We start from the raw sequence: 27,422 nt of genomic DNA, 5'->3' as shown, positions 1-27,422 counted from the left end.
AAGATATAGAGGCATTACTTGTATGGAGAAAAATGCTACATATACGCAGACCATAAGAGTCTAAAGGAACTTAATTTGAGACAAAGGCGATGGATTGAATTCCTGAAAGATTATGATTGTGTGATTGACTATCACCCTGGGAAGGCAAATGTAGTTGCTGATGCTTTAAGTAGAAAATCTATTGTAGCATTAAGATCTCTGAATGCCCAACTATCCTTAACTCATGATGGAGTTATTTTGGCTGAGTTACAAGTGAAGCTAAATCTGTTACAACAGATATAGGATGGGCAAAAGACAGATGAGAAATTAATGGCTGTTATGGGCAAAATCACTGAGGGAAAGGAAACTGAATATGAAGTGAAAGAAAATGGGTGCCTGTACTATAAAGAAAGAGTGTGTGTTCTAGATGATAAAGAATTGAAAACCAGTACTCTGAGAGAAGCACATAACAGTGTGTATGCTATGCACCCAGGAAGCACAAAAATGTACCATGACCTGAAACTCTGATACTGGTGGTCAGGTATGAAGCAGGACATAGTTGACTATGTAACTAGATGTTTGACATATCAGCAAGTCAAAGCAAAACATCAAGTTCCATCAGGTTTGTTACAACCCATAAACATACTTGAATGGAAATGGGACCAAGTCACTATAGACTTTGTCAGTGGTCTACCTCTCACTCAGAAGAAGCATGATGTAGTATGGGTGATTGTGGATAGGTTGACCAAATTAACACATTTTCTGCCAGTCAGAACTGACTACTCACTGGAAAAGCTAGCAGAATTGTACATCAGTGAGATAGTTAGACTACATGGAATTCTACTTTCCATCATATCTGATCGAGATCCGAGGTTTACATCTAGATTTTGGAAGAAATTACAAGAATCCTTGGGCACACAACTCCATTTTAGTATGGCTTTTCATCCTCAGACGGATGGACAGTCAAAAAGAATAATCCAGGTAAATTCTAAATCTCATTGAGTTATTGTAAACAATAATTAAATTGATAATGATAATAATAACCGAACATATGTGATAGGTCCTCGAGGATATGCTAAGAAGTTGTGTTATTAAGTTTGAGGGAAGTTGGGACAGATACCTTCCACTGGCAGAATTTGCATACAACAATAGCTATCAAGCTAGCATACAAATGTCACCCCATGAAGCACTATATGGGAGAAAATGCAGAACACCTATATGTTGGACTGAATTGGGTGAAGATAAGCTACTGGGGCCAGACCTGATAAAACAGACAGAGAAAAAGGTAAAACTGATAAAGGCCAATTTGAAAGTTGCCTTAGACCAACAGAAATCTTATGCTGACTTAAGGAGAAAAAGACATCGAGTATGAAGTTGGCGAGAAGGTATTTCTCAAAGTATCACCGTGGAAGAAAGTGTTGAGATTCGAGAAAAAGAGAAAATTAATCCCTAGGTTTATTGGCCCATATGAAGTTATTGAACGTGTGGGACTAGTAGCCTACCGATTAGCCTTACCACTTGAGCTGGACAAGAAACATAATGTGTTCCATGTCTCAATGCCCAGAAGATACATATCAGATCCTTCACATGTCATCTCAGCAGAAGAAATTGTTATACAACCTGACTTGACATATGAAGAAGAACCGATTAAAATCTTGGCACAAGAGGAAAAAGAGCTCAAAAACAAAACAATTCCACTAGTGAAAATCCTATGGAGACACCACAACACGAAAGAGGCAATGTGGGAGAGTGACGAGACAATGAGACAACAGTTCCCTTAGTTCTTCACATCAAGTAAATTTCGAGGACGAAATTTTTATTTAGAGGGGAAGAGTTATAACATCCCTATTGTACGTGTTCTGTATGTTCTGTTACTCCAGTGGCCAAATATTAGTCCAAGCAAGTCAGGATGTCTGGAACTACACTTCAGTAATAGTGAACAGACATATAATGATGAAATAAATAAAAAGAAAATACAAGAAAAATTAAAGAAAAGTGAAAGAGAGAAAATGAAGCTAAGTTAAATGAGCCGGCACCGCAGCGATGGGTTACCGCATTGGGAAAGCCGTTGCCGACCCCAGGTGTCACACCCTACTCCTCGTAAGATGTAACATGCTCTCGTAGTACATCTAATGAATTACCGTACTTCGCCTACTGGTAACCCATTAAATATATTACAAAGGATTTTAAAATAATTTTCGTTCAGTTTTAAATTGGTGGGTAAATTTTCTCAGATATTAAAAACCTTTATTTAAAGTCCAAACATAAATTAAATTTTTAGATATTTAAAATCTCCGCAATTTTTATAAAAATTTCGGCAGAGTGCCGTCTGTATTTTGAGAAAACAGTTCTTCAAAACCTGAAAATAAAGACACTCCCAATATTTTTCTCAATCACAACTGCATTATTCAATCTCATTTCACAAATCAACACAAGCAACTCAATACACAGTTTAAATTAAATCAAACATTGAAACCTCTTATTAAGGTAACAAAATTAATATTTACATTCATGGGATCATAAAAAATTTAGTAGTGCAAAACTTTATAAATACATAAAATCTCAAGATAACCTTATAATAATTTGTATTTAATTACAATCCAAAAATATATTACAAAAGAGTTGGTATAACAGCTCAAAGTAAATTTCATACATACAATTACAGAATTACATCAAAATCTAAAGTACAAGGGTATACCTATGATATACCCAAAGATAGTCTCACTATGCCTTTTAGTAATCTTGCTCAGCTGCTTTATATTTTCTTTCACCTATGACAGCATACAAAGCTATCGCTGAGTGGTGAACTCAGTGGTGCATAAACTAATAATTTAAAACTTAATACAAGTCATGCTTGACAATTCATAACAAATAAAAATTTAAAATTTCTAAATTCTTCAAAATTCATAACATTCAGAAATCAATATTTCATTCATGCAAATTATTCATTTAAATAACATTTTGATCAAATAGTAACTATTCATCTATATTTCTTTTAAATCCCGAAATAATACAAAAATATTTTGAATCACTAACAAATTATTTATTTCAACCACAATTTATCAAACTATGCATAATTTAAAGGTTATTGCCAACAATTCACATAGTTGAACCCATGACCCAAAATTCAAATAGATGCCGTGTTGTACACCACGACATTTCACACTCTCCTAATAACCAAGGCTAAAAGGGAGGAACAAAGACTAGCTAGTATATATGAGTACTCATTCAAACTCTTCCCCAACTGGCAAGCTAGAGAGGAAGGAACTCGCCCCATCTAGCGGAGGAGATATCTCACTAGACAAGCTAATGAGAATTCACAACATATTTTGCCATGTCAACTGTGGTTTCAAATCATATTGAAATTAATTTCTATTTACAAAGTGCTTACAAATCATCAACATATTTAATCATCATAAATTCATGCTCAAGGTTGGCAACACATCAAACTTAAAATTTATAATCCTCAAAACCATGTAATAAATCCTTAAATGCATAAGAAAATTTACATTTAATTTATACAATTTCATTTAACAAATTAAAATCCTCAACACAACAAAATTAATAATCATAAAATAAACTTGTTCAAATCAATTTAGAAGTAAAAAGTAACAAAATAGTTAGTTGTGCACAAACCTTATACGAGTCGCCTCTTGGCCTTGACTTGATGTCTAGGGTTCTTTCCCGGTATTCTTTTCCACTGAAACACATAGTTTCATAGTGTTTCAATATCACCATTTATCATAACTCCAAGAATAAATTCAAATCTACTTATACCTTGCTTTAATATGCTAAACTTGACGTTCTTTAAAATTTGTATTTCGGGGTTACTATTCATGTCAATTTGTTGACTTTCAAATGCTTAATAGGTATGGGAATTCTAATTGCACCCACATACCACATTTTGGTTACCTAATTTGTTGGTTTTGGTTGTTTTCTCAAATTTTAAGTCTTTTAGGCAAATTTGTAAATTTTCAATTTTGGTACCTTATGTTGCACTATTCCATTGATCATTTTTCTGTTAGAATTTGGCAAAACTTTCTTCATAGAAAATGTTCGCTATTGTCTTAACTTTATTCTCCTTTTTGAAAAACTCCATTTAGAGTTTTGTAGCTCAAGTTATAGCCATTTGAATCATGGTTGCCGGATTGGACTTAACCCAGATTTCTGGGCACCAAACTGGTTCTGGCAGTTTTAGGCTACCAACTTTGGATGGCCAAATGACTTGGTTAAGGGCATAATTTGGGTTTGTGTTCTTCATGAAAGTTTTAGGTCTATATCTCAGCTGTCCACAGGTAACATTTCAGGTCATTTAGACTTACCTAGCCCAAGTTATGGCCAAATGTTTGGTCATTTTTGTACAGGTCAGACTGCATAAATCTGGATTTGGTCAATTTGTTCACTAGGTTTTGGTCACTTTTTGGGCAAGATTCTTAAATGAAAAATATTTCATTTTGTGTCTATTTTCATTCCCAATTGGTCTCATACCAATTGGACTTGTAAATTTTCAGTTTTGGTCCCTCAAAGGGACCTTGGTCCTATTGCCTACAACATGACCATTTTCAGTTTGAATTTAAACTCATTTCTAACACTTCCAACACATCTCAATTAGTCACAAATGACCATTTTTCATCTCAAACAAGGTCAAACACACCATATGACCAATTCTCACATTTTTATTCTTTTTCTTTTTCTTTAATTTTTCAATAGTTCTTTAATTTAATTTTCGATTCCGAAATTTTCTTTTCTCTGATTTTATTTGACAGTTAGGTCAGGAGTCAGCTCTCGGGGTCAATTGACCAAATTGCCCCTTGTCAGTTCAACCCGGTTTGTAAATTATTCAATATTTCTTTCGGATCCTTGACCTAATTATTTGACCAGCTTAACAATTTTTTTTCGTGATTTTCTCTTTTCACTGTGTTCGTAATAGTCCTAAGGACTACAGCGTCACATTTTACGATTTGAAATTTGAGTTTAAATCAACTTCGCAGTCCTTCCCGAGAAGGTCACCCATCGCTGTGACTCTTGGCTTATTTAACTTCTTATGTTCTGCTTTTCTTATTTATACTTAACTAATTGACAATTACTAATTATTTGTGTTCAAGGCTTAACTTGGTGTCTTAAGCGTGGTTCTAATTCTCTTAATTATCCAGACTGACATCGGTCACCGGAACAGTAACATATACCAGGCTATGCAAATAGGGATTTACACTAGGACCGTAGGGAACCCTCAAAATTTAATTTTAAGACATAAGTAAAGGTTTATTGAAATGTAATTAACACTAGAAATATCAAAGAAAAATTAATAAATTAGTACAAAGAAAAATAAAAAATCGAGAAATAAACAAAAATCGATGTTAACGAAAAATCGGGAATATAACCCGAAATGGGGGCATTTTGGTCAATTAACACCAAGAGCTACCTTTTGAGCTCAATTTCCATTAAAAATAAATGATATTGCACTTAGGAAATGTCATGAAAAATTAAAATAGGATACAATATATAAATAGTAAAAGAATGGAGCTAAATGTGCAAATAGTGGAACTTTAACTAATTAACCATTAAACTATTTCCTAGTGCTCCACCAACTCCTAATTTGGGATAGCTATACAAGTCATTTGTGGACAAAAACCATCATCTTCAACCTTGAGAAATAACCAGCCGAGAGAAACTCACCATGGAAACCAACATGGCCGCCCCACATGCAACCTCCATGGGTGCATGATCAAGCCACCATTTCCACTTGGTTCCTTCAATAAAGCTTGCCTACTTACCTTGGGGAAGATATTGGCAACAAGAAAAACAAGATTTGGTGAAGTTTTGATAAGCTTCAAAAGTGGTAAGTGTCCAAAATCTCTCCCTTGCTTTAGTAAACCTTGTGTTTAGGTTGAGGTGAGTATTTTGGTGAAGAGAAATGAAGAAAATCTTGAGAAATGAAATGGTCCATTTTCGGTAGCCATGATTATGTGTTGTATTTGAGTTTTTTTACCTCTAATGGATAGAAATTATGATTGATTAACTCAAATGGAGGATGTAGTAAGTTAAAATCTAAGTACGTGCATGTAGTGCTTGAATTAAGGGTGTGAAATGGAACCTTAATGCGTTGGACAAACTGCCATGTTTGGCAGCTTATTAAATCATGAATTTGTGTGTGAATATGTAGTTTATTAATGAAATATGCTAGTGTTAAATTGTGGGCATCATGTGTAAGTAATATTGAATTATGATTATGTTGAAGTGTATGTGTAATATTGACATTGAGATATGTTGAATTTTGGTAGAAGTGAATGTTGAACTTAATAATGATTTGTGTGCATTGAGCACTTGAATGTTCTACCCAAAATTGTTGCTGGAATTGTGTACAATATATATATATGAATGTGTCATTGATTGAATATTGAAGTAATGAGGAGGAGAAGGAATATCAAATTGGAAGTGTATGTGTTTTGCGCAGGTTGTGTATTGATGGCAGTACCTAAATTAGGTCATAAGTGCCAAACTGTGAACCCAATTGGTATGAGGCAGTGAGGGGTAAAACTAGACACCAAATAGGCCAACTTTCATGTAGAAATGTTGTCAAAATTCTGCCTAGAAACTGACCTTAAAAATGACCAAATCCAAAATAGCAACCTTGCAACCCAGATTTTTGACCATATGAATAGTAATCATTAGGATGACCATAACTCACCCAAAACAGGTCCAATTAACCTAAAATTTTTACCATGGTTAGCTTAGACATAGAGCTACAATTCTTATGAAGACACCAAAGCCCATACATAACCAAAACCAAGTCAAATAGCTTGCAAAATTTTGGGTACCAAAACTGCCAGGACTAAAATTGACCTAAAATTGACCAAATTTTGCACTAAAGGTGCAATCTGTCTAGCTTTAGTAAATTGATCATATCTTGGTCTATACAACTCAGAATGACCTGAAATTTTGCCCCACATGCAATAAGACATAAAGCTACAATTTTGCTTCTTTGACTAGAAGCTAAAAACCAAGAGAAATAGGACTTTAAGCTAGACTAATCTAGCACACCAAAAATTGAGAATTTGACATTTACATACAATGATGCCTGAAGCAATTTGGCAATGAATGCCAACCTATAAAAATGGTAAATTGCACTATATTGGCAGCATATTGAATTACAATATGTGATATGTTGATGCTAGAAATAACTTATCCATAGCACCTAAAAAGGTCATCATAAGCATTGACTTATGAATTACATAATAGCTAGTAAACTCTAAAAATTGATGAATTGAACAATTAATTTATAATGTGCCCTAGTTTTCCTAGTTGACTAGTTTAGATAGGTTGGCATGCCAATAGGATTCTGACAGCTGTTCTGTAAATGGCTTCATGCATTACTATATTTTTACGGCTTATTATGCCACACTGTGACTTTAATAGCCTACGGCAATACATATTGTGTATTTATTATTGGCTTATCGCCAGATTGACTATATGGCTTTTTAGCCACACTGTTTGCACACCGGGAGACACTTTGTGACTGATGGTGTGACAGCCCGAGGTACTAGGTACCCAGTGCCAGTATATCTGTTCATCCAGTCTGGTCAGAATATAGGCTACACGGGCAGTAATTCAAATACTATTAAATTCAAATAGCTAAATCCAGTCTACTGACATACAGCACTACCAAAAATTAGCAAATATTGAAATGTTAGCAAATAAAAGTAGAATCAGCAATAGAAAAGTATATCGATGTTATAAATTCGTAAACACTTTATTTACTTTATTTTAGTGTATATTTCTTTACATTTGGCACCACTAAGCAAAATTGCTTAGCACGTTGCTTTTGTAACGCTTAGGTTTTGGAGACACAGCTAGGGAGCCCAGCAGACCTACGACTGGGTGAGACATCAGATCTGCACAAGAGTCCAGAGTCATCTGCACTGCATTGCATACATGGTAGGACTTAGGATATCTTGTATTTTGTACTTTTGTTGTATTTTTGAAATTCGATCTTGTATTTTGTAATATTATGAAAGCTCTAAAGTTTGTAACATCTTGTACACATTAAATAACATGGAGATTTTCTAGATATATTTAAATTATTATGGGCTATATTATGGAACTGTTTAATGACTGTAAAAGTCTATTGACTTTACTGAGAAATAGAGACTATGAAATATTTGAGATTTTGATATTATCATATTAAATTGTTTTCAATAGGTTTGGAAGGACAGTTTGTCCGAAATACAGACGGCACCTTGCCAAATTTTTATTACCATTTTTGAAAAAATGATTTTATTAAAGTATGAAAATAGTATCAGCATGATATGAATATTACATAAAAGACTTCTTAAAATCAAATTGAGATCAGGAAATGAAATAATCATAGACTAGGTGTTCCGGCACGCCATGTAGCATGCATTGCTCGGCTATTTTGTAGACGGGTGAGGGGTGTTACACTGTTGTTCAAGAAATGTGGCATCTTTACTTATCACAACCTTTTGTGAAGTAGGCAAATAAAAATAATATCCAAAACTATCTTTTGGATATCCAACAAATCGACCTTTTCTGATCTAGTTTCCAATTTATCAGTGTTCATTTTTTTGACATAAGCTGGACAACCGCAAATCTTAACATGCTTAAGACTTAGTTTTCTTCCATGCCATATCTCATAAGGTGTGGAAGAAACTAATTTTGATGGAATCCTATTTAGAATATACAAAGCTGATTCTAATGCAAATCCCCAAAAGGAGATTGGCATATCAGTGTAGCTCATCATACTACATACCATATCCAATAGGTATGATTTCTCCTTTCAGATACACCATTCAGTAGTGGCGTTCCTGGAGGAGTCAGCTGGGAATCAATGCAGTGCTCTCTGAAGTATTCATCAAATTCAGTACTCAAATATTTACCTCCACGATCTGATCGAAGAGCTTTAATACTCTTTCCTGTTTGATTTTCTACTTCAGATTTAAATTATTTGAACTTTTCAATGGATTCATGTCTATATTTCATCAAATACAAATCCCAAACCTTGATTTATCATCAGTAAAGGTAATAAAGTAATGAAAACCGCCTCTAGCCATTTCCTTAAATGGACGACATACATCACTATGTATTAGCTCCAAAATATTTTCAGCCCTTAGCCCTTGTCCAACAAAGGGTGATCTAGCCATTTTGTCCTGAAGGCAAGATTCACAAGTTGGAGTAAGCTAAGAGCCCAATGAGGATAGAATTCCCATTTTCTCCAGTTTTGCAATCCTATCTTCTGCAACATGACATAACCTTAAGTGCCAAATATATTTTGAACTTGAGTTGGTTTTCACCATGGCATTGCATTCATTTAGATCACTTGCATTCATTTTGTGTTTGTCATTATTATCCAAATAATAAAGACCATCATTCATATAACCTAAACCAACATATTTATTTCCAAAATAAATATTGCAAACATCATCCGTGAACTGAAATTCATAGCCATTTCTAGTAAAACTAGATATAGAAATGATGTTCTTAAAAGCATCAGGTACATATAAAATATTATCCAAACACAAAACATGTCCAGACATGTAAAAAGATTTAGATCCTATGGCTAAAGCTTCAACAGTTGAGCCATTGCCAATCCGGAGTCTAACATCTCAAGAATGCAAGCTGCTACTATTTGCTAGTTCCTGCATATCATTATAAATGTGAGAACTGGCACCAGTATCTAAAACCCAAGTTGTAGATGAACTATGAGTATCATCAGACTGTAAATAACAAGATATGGACATACCTTCCGAAGGTGTATCCTTCTTGTCCTTCAGAGAAGCAAGATACTCTGGGCAGTTCCTTTTCCAATGCCCATCCTTCTGGCACTAGAAACACTTTCCTTTGCCTCCATCAGCTTTAGTCTTCCATTTCTGTTTAGCTATTTTCTTAGAAGGACCAGGAATCTGAGGTTTCTTTTTCTTATTGCCCTTCTTCTTGTTGGACTTTCCAGCAGAAGAAGATGCAATCAAAGCAACCTCTTTTCCTTTATTGCCCGACATATTCTTTTGGGCAATAACCAGCATGTTAAGTAAACTAGCTAATGTGCATTCCTGTTTAGCCATATGAAAATTTGTCACAAAATTCCCAAAAGACTCAGGAAGGGACTGAAGGATCAAATTCGTCTGTAATTGGAAATCCATGTTCAAATCAAGATGTTCCAACTGCTCAATCAGCCGAATCATCTTATGGACATGATCCCCAACATTTTGCCCCTCAAACATCCTCATGCAGAACAGCTGCCTAGATATCTCATAGGTAGCATTCTTGCTGTGCTCACCATACAACTCTTGTAGGTGAAGGAGGATCTCATTCGCACTCTGCATGTTCTCATGCTGCTTCTATAACTCATTACTCATGGAAGCAAACATGTAACACTTAGCTCTCATATCATGCTCCTTCCACTTGTCCAAAGTTCCATGTTTCTCTTGAATGGCCTTTAGAGGTAAGGGACCAGGAACATTTGAATCTTTAACATATCCTAAGGTTCAGGACAAGTTTCAAATTTCTTAGCCAATCAAACAGATTAGGTCCTGTCAACCTATTGCGATCAAGTATGCTTGCAAGGATATTGGATGGTGGTGGTTGTTCTGTGCTCATTATTATCAGAAAATTAACTGCAGAAAATAACCAAATTAATTAGTAAATGTATCATGTAATTAACCAAAATGATTGTGGTCTTTTAATCAAATTAGTCCTCCCACTAACTTAGCGAATCCTACACTTCCAAAGTAGAAAATGGAAATCCTAGTTGGATGGATTTCTAGTGAGTGATTAAATTCTTATAATTCTATTGATCATCCTTAGGTATATCGATTATTGGAATTACAATAAACTATAAGTAGATAATTCCTTGCCCATTACATCTCATGTGAGATTCAATCCTTTATTATAATTACTTTAATTATAGCATTTCCAACTTAACCATTTGTTTGGAAGATTTTATGGTCAACCTAATTACTATTAACCACTTTGCACATTATCCATTTAGCATACATATATCACATAGTGCATACATTCCCATATATCTCATGCATTCATGGATAAGCAGTAAATATGGTATGATTATGGACTTTTCTAAGGGATTCAATTCTAAGCCACCAAGAATTGAATCAGGACATTCCTAGGTGCATTTCATTCATTCTTTTTACAAGAGTTACTGAAGGAGTACATAATCAACACTTGATCTTGAATTCCTCCCACTGGTCTCACTAATGCTCTTGACCTCATTGATCTTCTTGCAATCCAATTACATAGTAATCCTTGGCATACCAAGGCGAATTTACAAGAACTTAAATAAATGAAATTACAACCCAAAAATTATTACAAACTTAATAATACATGCCCAAAATAAATTAAAATAAATTAATTAATTTACAATCCCAAAGAAACATAAAAGAAATAAATCCAATCACATTGGTCTTTTATAGTCCATGATCATCCATCATGCTTATCACTATTTAATAATTAAATAAAACATACATACTTAAATTAAATTGAATATCTCATATTCAACTTAAAAATCCAGATTTGAATATGATTCAAATAAATTTAAAAATTCATATTTGAATTTCATTCAAACAAATTTAAAAATTCAGATTTGAATCACATTCAAACAACTTTAAAAATTCAGATTTGAATCACATTCAAACAACTTTAAAAATTCAGATTTGAATCACATTCAAACAATTTTTAAAAAATTAGATTTGAATCACATTCAAATAATTTTTTTAAAATTCTGATTTGAATCATAATTTAATTGTGTGATTAAAATTCTAATTAAACAATTTAATTAGACATAGGATGAGCTTTTAAATCATACAACAATTGCAAATTAAAAAGCCAAACCTTGAGCCACCCATTGAAGCCAAAATTGGCGCACCAAAGATGGTGTTCTTCAAGCATGCCGCCACACATCCATTGCAACCAGCAATGGATAAATCATCTCATGATCAAAACACACAATTAAATCATATAATGAACAATCTAAATGGCAAATATAGTGGCTCTGATACCAATTGTAGGAGCAGAAGTATGAAAACCACAAGTTTATACCATTGAATTCAACAATTTTCACCTAAGGTCACATGCATCATGCAAGATTTATTTTTATCTATTTGATTTCAAGGATAAACAACATATTAAAACACTTTTAATATGTTTTTTGAATCTGTATTTGCCATTTACGATTTTAAAATTAATCAGATTAATTTTAGAACCATAGATTAGATCAAAAACAAATACACTGACCTTTTGATGAACTGCAGTATATTTGTGCCTTTCATATGTGTCTTCAGGATATCAGATATTGTCCCTCTAGCTTGTCCACACCAAGAACACCTATGACAGTTCTTAAACAGCTTCTAAAGCTTTTTCTATTAATTAGAAAATCAAGTTCTATTTTTTAAGAGATTAAAGATGTATACAGGACACTAGAAACGATTTCTAGTATTTTTAATTCAAGAGATTGTTTGCTAATCTCTTGGAATAGATGAGAGATGAAGAAGAAGAGAGAGAGAGCTTCAAAGTGGCAGCACAAAGGAGGAGTACCTACTGGTAGTTTTTTTTTTTTTTTTTCATAACAACACTTATATAGCTAGGTTAACACATTAAACCCTTGCCACATGTCACCCACTGATTGGTTCTAGGTTTAATTGACCAAATGACATTGTGCCAAGTGTCAAACCTATATTTAACCTTAATTTTAATCATTTTACATGATTAAAAGACATTTGACAAGCTTATATGTAATGCCATGTGTCACCATCTCATGGTGCCACATGTCACCCTGTGAAATGACCAAAATGCCCCTGTGTCTTAATTTTGAGTTCTCAACCCAAAATAATTATTTCTCTTCTTCTAATCAATTTATATCAAATATAAATTAGTTAATTAATCTTTATTAATTAATTTCTCATTAATTAAATTCATATTTAAACATGTTAAATATAAATTTAACTTATACTGTACATCCAATAATCTAGATTTGGTTTCAAGTCATGCTAGGGACTTTGCAATCTAATTGCAAACCAAACCTATTTAATTAATCAATTAAACTCTTTAATTAATTAATTAAATCATATTTAATTAGGTGATAACTTGTGTATGTGTGTGATTTACTAGGCTCATCACTAATTGGCAATGAGATATGATATCAACTTTTAATATCATCAGAACTCTTTCTTACCATAAATGATTTCTCTAAATCATTCTATGCACCTCATAGACTATGGTTAACACCTAGCATAGCATGCCATGGCTACCCAATTAGTAATAAGGTTTACCTTAAATGAACCTATAATCATATGTTACCATGCGCTAGAATCTCTTTGTTATAAAATCCCAACTCAAGCTGGAGTCGTCATGACTTATGTCAAACCCCATTTGCTATGAATATTATGTTCTCTTTTAGTTCCAGTTCTTGATTAAAAGATTTTCTCATTAGAAACTCTTTTCTGAATAAATCTATATGTCCTAGCCAGGAACTTGAAACATCAAGAACAATTAAATAAACATAGGATTTTATCTCTATTTACTTAGAGGAACAGATTCTATCTTGATCAACACCTACCTCCATATATAACTAGTAGGAGCCAACACATGCCCATATACCCATATACAGTACAAGTATGAAAGCAGTATCAAACTCAAACCACCTATATACAAGATAACTGTGCTATCTCAGGTCTAAAGATTATATGCACTTATATGATTTATGACAATGCATTGATAAAGTAAACTCCATGTGCTTGTCATAAGTGTCACTAGTTCGGCCTACTTATCATTTATAAGTGCCTATCATGTTTGTCATATGGCATGAGACTCACCATTCCATCTTATTTATATCTCATATAAATAACTTGGGAACAAACATGAATAGAATCTTTCTGGATAAGTCATGTCCTTATAATGAAGTATCCTCGATTGTAAACCTATTTATGATACTTTATACTAGAAATACTGTCACTCATATTCTTAACAACTTAAGAATAGAACTTCTAACAAAATATCAATGGACCTTTTCTATTACACATAAATATATTATCTAAACGGAAAAGTGGAAATGCCTTTTATTAATAAAAACATGTATAAGATACATAATAAATGATATGCTTTAGGGCATACTACTAAGATCTAATTCATAGAAAAAGCTTTAAAAGCTGTTCAAAGGCTGCCATAGGTGATCTTAGTGTGGACAAGCTAGAGGGACAACATCTGGTGTCCTAAAGATGCATCCCAAAGGTGCCAAACACACTATAGTGTATCAAGAGGTTAGTGCACTTGTTCTTAATCTAATATAGGGTTCTAAAATTAATCTGATTAATTCTAAAATCTTAAATGTCAAATACAAATCTAAAAACATATTAAAAGAGTTTTAATATGTTGTTTATCATTGAAATCAAATAGGTAAAAATAAATCTTGCATGATGCATGTGACCCTAGGTGAAAATTTTTGAATTCAATGATATAAACTTGTGTTTTTCATGCTTTTGCTCCTTCAATTGGTATCAGAGCCACTATATTTGCCATTTAGATTGTTGATTATATGATTTAATTATGTGGTATGATCATAAGAAGATAGATCCATTTCTGGTTGCAAGAAAGGTGATGGCTTGGGTGATGAACACCATCATTAGTGCGCCATTTTGGCCTTCATGGGTGGCACAAGGTTTGGCTTTTTAATTTGCAATTGTTAAATGATATAAAAGCTCATCCTATGTCCAATTAAATTGTTTAATTAGAGTTTTAATCACACAATTACATTTTGATTCAAATCAGAATTTTAAAAATTGTTTGAATGTGATTCAAATATGAATTTTAAAAGTTGTTTGAATGTGATTCAAATATTAATTTTTAAAGTTGTTTGAATAATATTCAAATCTGAATTTTTAAAAATTGTTTGAATGTGATTCAAATCTGATTTTTAAAAATTGTTTGAATGTGATTCAAATATGATTTTTAAAAATTATTTGAATGTGATTCAAATATGAATTTTAAAAGTTGTTTGAATGTGATTCAAATATGAATTTTAAAAGTTGTTTGAATGTGATTCAAATATTATTTTTTAAAGTTGTTTGAATCATATTCAAATTTGAATTTTTAAAGTTGTTTGAATAATATTCAAATCTGAATTTTTAAAAATTGTTTGAATGTGATTCAAATCTGATTTTTAAAAATTGTTTGAATGTAATTCAAATCTGATTTTTAAAAATTATTTGAATGTGATTCAAATCTGAATTTTTAAATCTGTTTGAATATGATTCAAATCTGAATTTTTAAATTTGTTTGAATCATATTCAAATCTGGATTTTTAAGTTGAATATGAGATATTCAATTTAATTTAAGTATGCATGTTTTATTTAATTATTAAATAGTGATATGCATGATGGATGATCATGTACTATAAATGACCAATGTGATTGGATTTATTTCTTTTATGTTTCTTTGGAATTGTAATTAATTAATTTATTTTAATTTATTTTGGGCATGTATTATTAAGGTTGTAATATTTTTTGGGTTGTAATTTCATATATTTAGTTCTTGTAAATTCGCCTTGGTATGCTAAGTATTACTATGTAATTGGATTGTAGGAAGAACAAGGAGTTCAAGAGCATTGGTGGGACCAGTGGGAGGAATTCAATATCAAGTATTGATTATGTACTCCTTCAGTAACTCTTGTAAAATGAATGAATGAAATGCACCTAAGAATGCCCTGATTCAATTCTTGGTGGCTCAGAATTGAATCCCTTAGAAAGTCCATGGTCATACCATATTTATTTATTATCCATGAATGTATGAGATGTATGGGAATGTATGCAAGTATATGATATATGCATGCTAATTGGATAATGTGCAAAGTGAGACCTTAATAGTAATTAAGATGACCATAAAATCTTCTAAACAAATGATTAAGTTGGATATGCTATAATTAAAGTAATTATAACATGGGCCCTCCATTGAGGCAATTATTTTAAGAAATTTTAAATACTTGCATAAGTAGCAATTAATTTAAGAGATTTTCTTAAGAATAATTTTAAGCATGAGATGTTGTAAATATGTAAATGGTTTTGTGGCTAATATTGGATGTACCTGAGGACATTAAAATTATTTGTATAATTACTGGCTCAATGAGATCAACTTAACTAATACAAGATATGTCAATAATGGATGTACCTGAGATTTTGAGCATTAGGGGCTAGGTAAAGGATTGAACCTCACATGAGATGTGGTGGGCAAGGAGTTGCTCACTTATAGTTTATTGTAATTCCAATAATGGATGTACCTGAGGATGATCAATAGAATTATAGGAATTCAATCACCCACTAGAAATCCATCCAACTAAGATTTTCGTTTTCTACTTTGGAAGTGTAGGATTCGCTAAATTAGTAGGAAGACCAATTTGATTAAAAGACCATAATCATTTTGGTTAATTACATGATACATTTACTAATTAATCTAGTTATTTTCTGCTGTTAATTTTCTGATAATAATTAGTACATAACAACCACCACCATCCAATATCCTTGCAAGCAAACTTGATCGCAATAGGTTGACAGGACCTAAGTTGTCTGATTGGCTAAGAAATTTGAAACTTGTCCTGAACATTGAACATATAGGATATGTTCTAAACTCAAATGTTCCTGGTCCCTTACCTCCAGAGGCCTCCCAAGAGGAACATGAAACTTTGGACAAGTGGAAGGAGCATGATATGAGAGCTAAGTGTTACATGCTTGCTTCCATGAGTAATGGGTTACAGAAGCAGCATGAGAACATGTAGAGTGCGAGTGAGATCCTCCTTCACCTACGAGAGTTGTATGGTGAGCACAATAGAAATGCTAGGTATGAGATATCTAGGCTGCTATTCCGCATGAGAATGTCTGAGGGACAAAATATTGGGGATCATGTCCACAAGATTATTCGGCTAATTGAGCAGCTAGAACATCTTGACTTTAACATGGATTTCTAACTACAGATGGATTTGATCCTTGAATCCCTTCCTGAGTCTTTTGGGAATTTTGTGACAAATTTCCATATAACTAAATAGGAATGCACATTGGCTGGTTTACTCAACATGTTGGTTATTGCCCAAAAGAATATGCCGGGCAATAAAGGAAAAGAGGTAGCTTTGATTGCATCTTTTTTTGCTGGAAAGTCTAACAAGAAGAAAGGCAATAAGAAAAAGAAACCTAAGATTCCTTGTCTTTCCAAGAAAATAGCTAAACAAAAAGGGAAGGCTAAAGCTGATGGAGGCAAAAGAAAGTGTTTCCACTGCTAGAAGGATGGGAGTTGGAAGAGGAACCGCCCAGAGTATCTTGCTTCTTTGAAGGACAAGAAGGATACACCTTCGAAAGGTATGTCCATATCTTATTATTTAGATTCTGATGATACCCATAGTTCATCTACAGCTTGGGTTTTAGATACTGGTGCCAATTCTCACATTTCTTATGATATGCAGGAACTAGCAAATAGTAGCAGTTTGCGTTCTCAAGATGTTAGAGTCCCGATTGGCAATGGCTTAACTGTTGAAGCTTTAGCCATAGGATCTAAATCTTTTTACACGTTTGGAGATATTTTGTGTTTGGATAATATTTTATATGTACCTGATGCTTTTAAGAACATCATTTCTATATCTAGTTTGACAAGAAATGGTTATGAATTTCAGTTCATGGATGATGTTTGCAATATTTATTTTGGAAATAAATATATTGGTTCGAGTTATACGAATGATGGTCTTTATTATTTGGATAATAATGACAAACACAAAATGAATACAAGTAATCTAAATGAATGCAATGCCATGGCAAAAATCAACTCATGTTCAAAATATATTTGGCACTTAAGTTTATGTCATGTTGCAGAAGATAGGATTGCAAAATTGGAGAAAATGGGGATTCTTTCCTCACTAGGCTCTGAGCCTACTCCAACTTGTGAATCTTACCTTCAGGGCAAAATGACTAAATCACCCTTTGTTGGACAAGGGCTAAGGGCTGAAAATATTTTGGAGCTAATACATAGTGATGTATGTGGTCCATTTAAGGAAATGGCCAGAGGCAGTTTTCATTACTTTATTACCATTACTGATGATAAATCAAGGTTTGGGTATTTGTATTTGATGAAATACAAACATGAATCCTTTGAAAAGTTCAAAGAATTTAAATCTAAAGTAGAAAATCAAACAGGAAAGAGTATTAAAGCTCTTCGATCAGATCGTGGAGGTGAATATTTTTGTACTGAATTTGATGAATACTTGAGAGAGCACGTCATTGTTTCCCAACTGACTCCTGCAGGAACACCATAGCTGAATGATGTATCTGAAAGGAGAAATCATACCCTATTAGTATGGTACGTAGTATGATGAGCTATACTGATATGCCAATCTCCTTTTGGGGATTTGCATTAGAATCAGCTTTGTATATTCTGAAGAGGATTCCATCAAAATCAATTTCTTCCACACCTTATGAGATATGGCATGGAGGAAAACTAAGTCTTAAGCATGTTAAGATTTGGGGTTGTCTAGCTTATATAAAAAAGCTGAACACTGATAAATTGGAAACCAGATCAGAAAAGGGTCGATTTGTTAGACATCTAAAGATAGTTTTGGATATTATTTTTATTTGCCTACTTCACAAAAGGTTGTGATAAGTAGAAATGCCACATTTCTTGAACAACAGTTTGTTCAAGAAGGAGGCAAAGGAAGGCAAATAGAGTTAGAATTGGAGAATTCTTACCAACCAATAGATCAGATGGATATAGATCCATCTAGTCAACCTACACCCATTGATGAAACATCTACAACTATTCCTCATGGAACAACCGGGGTATCTCACCCACCAGTGAGATATGATTTCCTTCATGAAGAAGAACAAGAGTTGTCTAATCATGAAAAAGTAGATCATGGAGATGATCCACTTACCTATGAAGAAGCTATATCATATATAAACTCTTCAAAATGGATTGATGCTATGAAATCCGAGATTGATTCCATGTATAAGAATTAAGTTTGGGATCTTGTTGACTCACCTTAAGGTATTGTACCTATAGGGAACAAATGGGTTTTCAAGAAGAAAATTAGTTCTGATGGAAAGGTAGAGACCTATAAGGCAAGGCTAGTAGCAAAAGGGTTTGGCCAAAGGCAAGGAATCGACTATGAGGAGACTTTCTCGCTTGTTGCCATGCTTAAATAAATTACGATTCTATTAGCAATAGCTGCATACTATGATTATGAGATTTGGCAGATGGATGTCAAAACAGCTTTTCTCAATGGATACATTGAAGAAAACATTTTCATGAAACAACCTAGGGGTTTTGAATCCCAAGATGGTTCCAAGGTATGCAAGCTAAAGCGATCCATTTATGGGTTGAAGCAAGCTTCGAGTAGTTGGAACATCCACATCCATTTTGATGAAGACATTAAGTGATTTGGTTTTATCAAAAATGAGGATGAGCCATGTGTATTTAAGAAGGTTAGTGATAGTGCTATCACTTTCCTTGTCTTATATGTGGGTGACATACTGTTGATGGGTAATGACACAGCTATGTTGACAACTGTAAAGGTATGGTTGTCAAATACATTCTCCATGAAAGACTTAGGAGAGGCAACCTATATTCTTGGGATTCGCATCTATAGAGATAGAGCGAAAAGAATAATTGGTTTATCCCAAAGTCTATACTTGGAAAAGGTGTTAAAAAGGTTTAAGATGCTTGATTCCAAGAGAGGATTGTTACCAGTGAGATATAGTATCAATCTTTCTAAAGAGATGTCTTCAAAGACACCTGAAGAAAGAGATAAAATGGCCAGGATTCCATATACTTCAGCTATTGGAAGTTTAATGTATGCAATGTTGTGTACTAGGCCGGATATCGCATATGCTGTTAGTTTGACTAGAAGGTATCAATCCAATCCAGGTTTGGAACACTGGATAGCTGTCAAGAATATCCTTAAGTACTTAAGAAGAACTAAGGATTTATTCTTAATATGTGGAGGTGGAGACTTGCAATTGGATGGTTATACTGATTCTGATTTTCAATTAGATAGCGACGATAGTGTGACACCCCTTACCCGTCTACAGTATATCCGGGTAAGATATGTCACACGGTGTACCGGCACACTCTATTTTTTTCCTTAATTAATTTTTTTGTCATAGTTTTGAATATAGTTTATGGAATATAATTTATTTAAGCCATTTATCAAAATTATTATTTATTTGAGGTTCCGAAAATTTTAAAGAAAATCCGGCGGAGTACCGGCTAAAAATGGAGAAAACAGTTCTTCGGAACCTGTGAAAAAAACTTCCAATATTTATATCTCATCACTCTCAAACTCCAATATCAAATCTCAACATTTTTCAATTTCATTTCTCAATCATTCATCTCATAATTCACATCTCATTCATATAACTCAATTTTATAATCATTTCCATACATTTCCATTCGTACTCAATTCATATGTAAACATTCTCAATTTACATAAGCAAAATTTTCAAATTTCCTTAATTTACATAATTTACAAAATAATTACAAAATTTCATAATTTACATGATATACAAATTAATTACAATTTGCTAATTTATATTACAATATAAGAAATAATTAACATACACAAAATACATGATATGCTTAATGTGAGCCCCATCTACATGCATTGCTGAGAAGGTGACAACCTTTGACACTCTGCAGATCTGAACTCTCAAAATTTCTAGTCAAATGTCCAGTGGGTTCTAGCTTCAGTACCTGCGCGAGGAAACAATTCCATCGCGCTAAGCATTGCTGCTTAGTGGTGCAATAATATAACAAGGAAATAATATACAAATAAAGATAGAAATAAAACATCATTCAAATAATTAAGATCTATTTATACTTCACATGCGGTTTCTAAAATTTAATATGTTTTATCCTAATTTAGTCTTCTTTGGAAGCGTTTATTTCGCCAATGTACAGTAATAATGTACAAGAAAAAAAAATGATCTCAAAATAATAAATTTATGCTGATATTATTATATAAGTCTCATTTGCAATATTTATTTATTTTATAATTTTCTTTGCTAATCTTTTAGCATTTTCCCAATACTTGCTAGGTTGTCTCAGATTATCTTATAATAAGTAAATTTTAATATCTGTCCAGTTCATTTCGATTCTTTCTAATAAATAACTATTCTAATTTATTTTAGGTCATCTTACTCATTTATTTTATTTAATTTCTAATATTTTAAATTGCTAATATTCTTAACTTATCTCAATAAATTTCAAAGCCCAAGTAACCTATGACAGTGACTAAATCGATAACGGTCGTTGGCACCGACACCTTGGTGCCTCGGGCCGTCATACCATGGGACGCAGAATGTCAACCACGTATCACGATCAGTATGGCTAGAAAGCCATGATAACACATAATCGGGCATAGAAGCCATGAATGTTGGCATAATGCCATGAATGCAGGCATAAAGCCATGAATACGGGCATAAAGCCATGAATACAGGCATAAAGCCTTTCGCAGTACTGCTAAAACAATACCCTATTGGCATGCCAAACTATCCAATCTGACACACATGTCTAGGCAATACAAGGGCACATAATATCATTAAACATTAATATATTGTTTTTTATGACTTCATTATTTCATAATAAATTTCAATTATAATTCATACATTCATTTGATCATTTATATGATCACAATTCACATCAATTATCCTTTTTATACCATTGTACTCAAAATACTTCTCCTTTCTACAATAATGAGAACTAATGTCTCATTCATACATTAATATGGTTCATTTATTCATTCTTTATGTTATTCATATTAATCACAATTCTAAACAATGGTTCACATGTACCATTGTATTCAAAACATTTTTTCTTTTCTCATTTATACATTCAAGAATCTACTTATGTAATTGCAAATTTTATATTTCAAGTTGAGTTATTAATATTTTATGAATTCCATTTGTGATGGGCATATAAGCCCTAACTATCTATTCATATCAATTAGGTGACCTATTTTTCATGTTTCAAGTAATCCATAAATATTTCATGGATTTCAAATTTATGGCCTTAATTTCTTTTTAACAATTTTGACTAGGATGCATAGTCCACATTTGTCATACAATTCTAAGCATTTAAGCTTAGAATTGGTTCTAGGTCTTCATCTTAAATTACTAATCATTTTGATTACTATTCACCTTACTAGTCAACCAAAATGTTGACTTTTTTATACTTAATGGATATATTAATTCTAATTACACCAAGATCCCACATTTTGAGTTTTACATTTGCTAGTATTAATTGCCAATTGCAATTTAAAGTCCCCTAAATGCATTTCTAATTTCACATTTGAATTTCAAGTTTTGGTGTCACTATTCACCTCATTGGTCAACAAAAATGTTGACTTTTGGATAGAAAATAGGTACATTGGTTTTGACACTCCAAACATACCACATTTTGCATTTAAAACTTGTTGGAAGTGATCACCATTACCATTTCTAAGCCTAACACTAAGTGGCAAAATTTTCAGTTTTTGTACCATAAGTTTACTGTTCTATTAGGGACTGTTACAGTGGAAATTTGAGGAAATGGTAAACATGAAAGTTGTTCCTTATTTTGTCTAGTTGAATTTCATTTTTTGAATCACTCCATTTGGAGTTTTGTAACTCCAAATATGGTCCAAAAACCACAGCTGGCCGGATTTCAATTCTACAGAATTTACCAAATCTACTGTACCATGAACAGTGACAGTGACTGCCATTTTGATTAAGTTCTGGTCATAATTTGGGGTAGGTTTCTTCATAAAAGTTGTTTGTCTATGTCTTAAATTGTTGCTATAAAAAGTTTAGGTCAATTGACCATTTCTACAGTGAGTTATGGCCAAATGAACAGTTACTGTTCATTTGGTCATTTTGCAGTTTCTGGGTGCAGGGTATCCCGATTGGGGCCAACTTTTGGTCCTCTTGCTTTGGTCTTTTGGGCATGGTTTCTTCAGAAAAAATGTGCCATTATAAGTCTAGTTTCATGTCCAATTGGCCAAACACCAATTGGACCTACACAGCCAAAGTTATGGCTGTCTAAGTGGGCTGAAATCTCAGCCACCCTGCTGCACTCACTAGGCAGCATACTCATTCACTTTGCCATGCATTAGTTCACTTCAAATTATAATTAACTTGCCTCAAATGGTCACTAATTGACCATTAGAATGTCCATTAATTATTTCATAAGCCAAGTCCAATTTTTCACTCCCAAAACCCTAATTTTCCCTTTCAATTCACCCATACACCTAGTTAAGCACTTTCATTCATTCTATATGTGTACATACACCTTAAACATAATCTTTAATTCATTTTAAGTCCATTAAAACCATCAAAAACACTCCATCATTGTTCCTTCCTTAGGGCTGCCGAAATTCATGGTGGACATACACATATATTTGGTTCATTTAATTCACAAATTCTTACCTATTTCAAGTTTCTAACATAGAAATAAATGGTTTAAGGTATATATGTGCACTAACCTCTTGTAGGGTAGATTTTCCCAAGCTCAAACTTCTTTTTCTTTGCTTTTTTAGGCTGCCAAACACTTTCCCAAGATGAGTGGACAAGTTTTAATGAAGAGAAGAAGGGATTTTATGGTGGGGAGTGAAGGGAATCAAGCTTGAGACAAGAGCTTCAATGGAGGTCTCTTTCTTTTTTTCTTTCTCTTTCTTTCTTATTCCAGCCCATATGAAGAAGGAAACTGCTGGTTTCCTTTGTTTTTTTTATCTCATTTTAAGTCATTTTTATCTCTTTTTATTGGTTTGTCAAATGGTGATTGGAGGGGGCTTTTAAATGACATCATCATATGTCATAATTAAGCATTTTCCTTCATTTTCTTTTCTTCTTTTCTCTACTCATTTTTAATTCAATTTTTAGTAATTTTTATTCATATTTTATGTCATATTAATTATTTACTCAACTGGACAAGTCGGCCAAAAATCACCTCTGAAGGCGAAATGACCAAAATGCCCTCCGTTTGGCTTAACGGGTCAAAATTGTCTGTACCGATTGAAAAATTTTTCTAAATATTTTCTTGGCATTCTAATGCCATAGGAACCTCAATGACTCTTCTCTGGAGTCCCAAAAATTATTTTATGAATTTTTCCCAGTCTAGGGCTCCTAGTTGCGAAACCGCAACTTCATTTGGGTTACCCATCGCTAGAACAGCTCATTTAACTTGGTTGTATTTTATTTCTAAAATTTTTACTAAATTTTTCTTATCAATATTTGAGTTATTTATGGTTCCTCACTTTAGTCTAATTATTTTTCCAGACGTTCTAGCTGTCCGACCAACACCGGTCACCGATAAGAAATGTATGGAATTGCTATAGTGAGGGTGTTACAATTCTTCCCCTCAAATTTAAATTTCGTCCTCGAAATTTACTGGGTATTTTGGATTCTGAGATAATTCTTTTACCTGTCTATTGCTCCATCTGTCTACTTCTTTTATACATATGGTACTATTTAATTTTTTTTGAATCTATTATTATACACTTTGGCATATCATAAGGGAAGGATACTTTACCTCAAATTTACATTTGGGGCTTCTTGCTCCTCTCTGACTTGGGTGACATTACTGTTGTACTTGGTCCTTCCACGACCTCTGTTTGGGTCCGTGGTAAATTCCTCTTAGGACAATCTTTCAGACGATGGTCTATGGCCCCACATCTATAACAGGCTCCACCAATCCCTACATTCACCTTTATGCCACTTGTTACAATGGCCACATTTTCTTGCTAATCCTGGTGCACTCACTACTAGTGTTTCTGGTTGATCTCTTCTGGGTATAGGCCTGGGTTTGGATCTCCTACTTTGATCAGATGTCTGACTTAACTGTTCTCTCGGCCTCTTATTACTAGACTGTCCAAATTTCCTCTTTTGCTGATCACCACTCCTCTTCTGTTCCTCTTCATGAACACAGCTAATATATTTCTTTCTGAACTCTATCAGAAAGAATTCCCAAGTTACGTCGGCTGGTTGCACTGCCTTGGTTACAACATCCCACCACCGATATGCAGCTTCTTGTAACAATGAAACTGCACACTCCAAACTTTGTTCTGGTGTGCAATGGAGCTGCTGCAAGACTCTTCTAGTTCTTTCTAACCAATACTCGTGGTGAAGAATCGTCTTCCTTTCTACCATTAAAATCTCTGACTCCATACTTCCTAATTTTTCCTAGAGGTGATTTTCGCTGAGGCAGTGGTGGAATAACCCCAGTCATCTGTTGAAAGAATTCAGTCATCTGCTCAAACAAGGCCTGTTGGGGTTGTACAGGCACCTCTTGCACTGGTGGAGTAGGATTTCCCCGATTTCCAATATCACTCCCAGTCGGGATACGGCTTACTACTTCTTCTTCTATTGCCCTCTGCGATTCTGAGTCCATACCTTAACCTAAAATAACCACGAAAATAGATCTGCATCAGTGTCACCTCGTCTCATGTGAATGCAATGCATGTCATGCACACAATCTTATTTTATCTATCTATGCCTAGGAACGCCTAAACCGCACTCTGATACCAATAAATGTGACACCCCTTACCCGTCTACAGTATATCCGGGTAAGATATGTCACACGGTGTACCGGCACACTCTATTTTTTTCCTTAATTAATTTTTTTGTCATAGTTTTGAATATAGTTTATGGAATATAATTTATTTAAGCCATTTATCAAAATTATTATTTATTTGAGGTTTCAAAAATTTTAAAGAAAATCCGGCAGAGTACCGGCTAAAAATGGAGAAAACAGTTCTTCGGAACCTGTGAAAAACACTTCCAATATTTATATCTCATCACTCTCAAACTCCAATATCAAATCTCAACATTTTTCAATTTCATTTCTCAATCATTCATCTCATAATTCACATCTCATTCATATAACTCAATTTCATAATCATTTCCATACATTTCCATTCGTACTCAATTCATATGTAAACATTCTCAATTTACATAAGCAAAATTTTCAAATTTCCTTAATTTACATAATTTACAAAATAATTACAAAATTTCATAATTTACATGATATACAAATTAATTACAATTTGCTAATTTATATTACAATATAAAAAATAATTAACATACACAAAATACATGATATGCTTAATGTGAGCCCTATCTACATGCATTGCTGAGGAGGTGACAACCTTTGACACTCTGCAGATCTGAACTCTCAAAATTTCCGATCAAGCGTCCGATTGGGTTCTAGCTTGATTACTGCGCGAGAAACAATTCCATCGCGCTAAGCATTCTTTGCTTAGTGGTGCAATAATATAACAAGGAAATAATATACAAATAAAGATAGAAATAAAACATCATTCAAATAATTAAGATCTATTTATACTTCACATGCGGTTTCTAAAATTTAATATGTTTTATCCTAATTTAGTCTTCTTTGGAAGCGTTTATTTCTCCAATGTCTGATAATAATGTACAAGAAAAAAAAATGATCTGAATATAATAAATTTATGCTGATATTATTATATAAGTCTCATTTGCAATATTTATTTATTTTATAATTTTCTTTGCTAATCTTTTAGCATTTTCCCAATACTTGCTAGGTTGTCTCAGATTATCTTATAATAAGTAAATTTTAATATCTGTCCAGTTCATTTCGATTCTTTCTAATAAATAACTATTCTAATTTATTTTAGGTCATCTTACTCATTTATTTTATTTAATTTCTAATATTTTAAATTGCTAATATTCTTAACTAATATCAATAAATTTCACGCCCAAGTAACCTATGACAGTGACTAAATGGATAACAGTCGTTGTACTGGACACCTTGGTGCCTCGGGCCGTCATACCATGGGACGCAGAATGTCAACCACGTATGCAGTCAGTATGGCTAGAAAGCCATGATAACACATAATCGGGCATAGAAGCCATGAATGTTGGCATAATGCCATGAATGCGGGCATAAAGCCATGAATACGGGCATAAAGCCATGAATACAGGCATAAAGCCTTTCGCGATCGCTAAAACAATACCCTATTGGCATGCCAAACTATCCAATCTGACACACATGTCTAGGCAATACAAGGGCACATAATATCATTAAACATTAATATATTGTTTTTTATGACTTCATTATTTCATAATAAATTTCAATTATAATTCATACATTCATTTGATCATTTATATGATCACAATTCACATCAATTATCCTTTTTATACCATTGTACTCAAAATACTTCTCCTTTCTACAATAATGAGAACTAATGTCTCATTCATACATTAATATGGTTCATTTATTCATTCTTTATGTTATTCATATTAATCACAATTCTAAACAATGGTTCACATGTACCATTGTATTCAAAACATTTTTTCTTTTCTCATTTATACATTCAAGAATCTACTTATGTAATTGCAAATTTTATATTTCAAGTTGAGTTATTAATATTTTATGAATTC

The sequence above is a fragment of the Hevea brasiliensis genome, chromosome 8, assembly GCF_030052815.1.
Source record: "Hevea brasiliensis isolate MT/VB/25A 57/8 chromosome 8, ASM3005281v1, whole genome shotgun sequence".
NCBI lineage: Eukaryota > Viridiplantae > Streptophyta > Magnoliopsida > Malpighiales > Euphorbiaceae > Hevea > Hevea brasiliensis.
The sequence above is the reverse complement of the archived record's forward strand: the minus strand, read 5'-3'. Positions refer to the sequence as shown.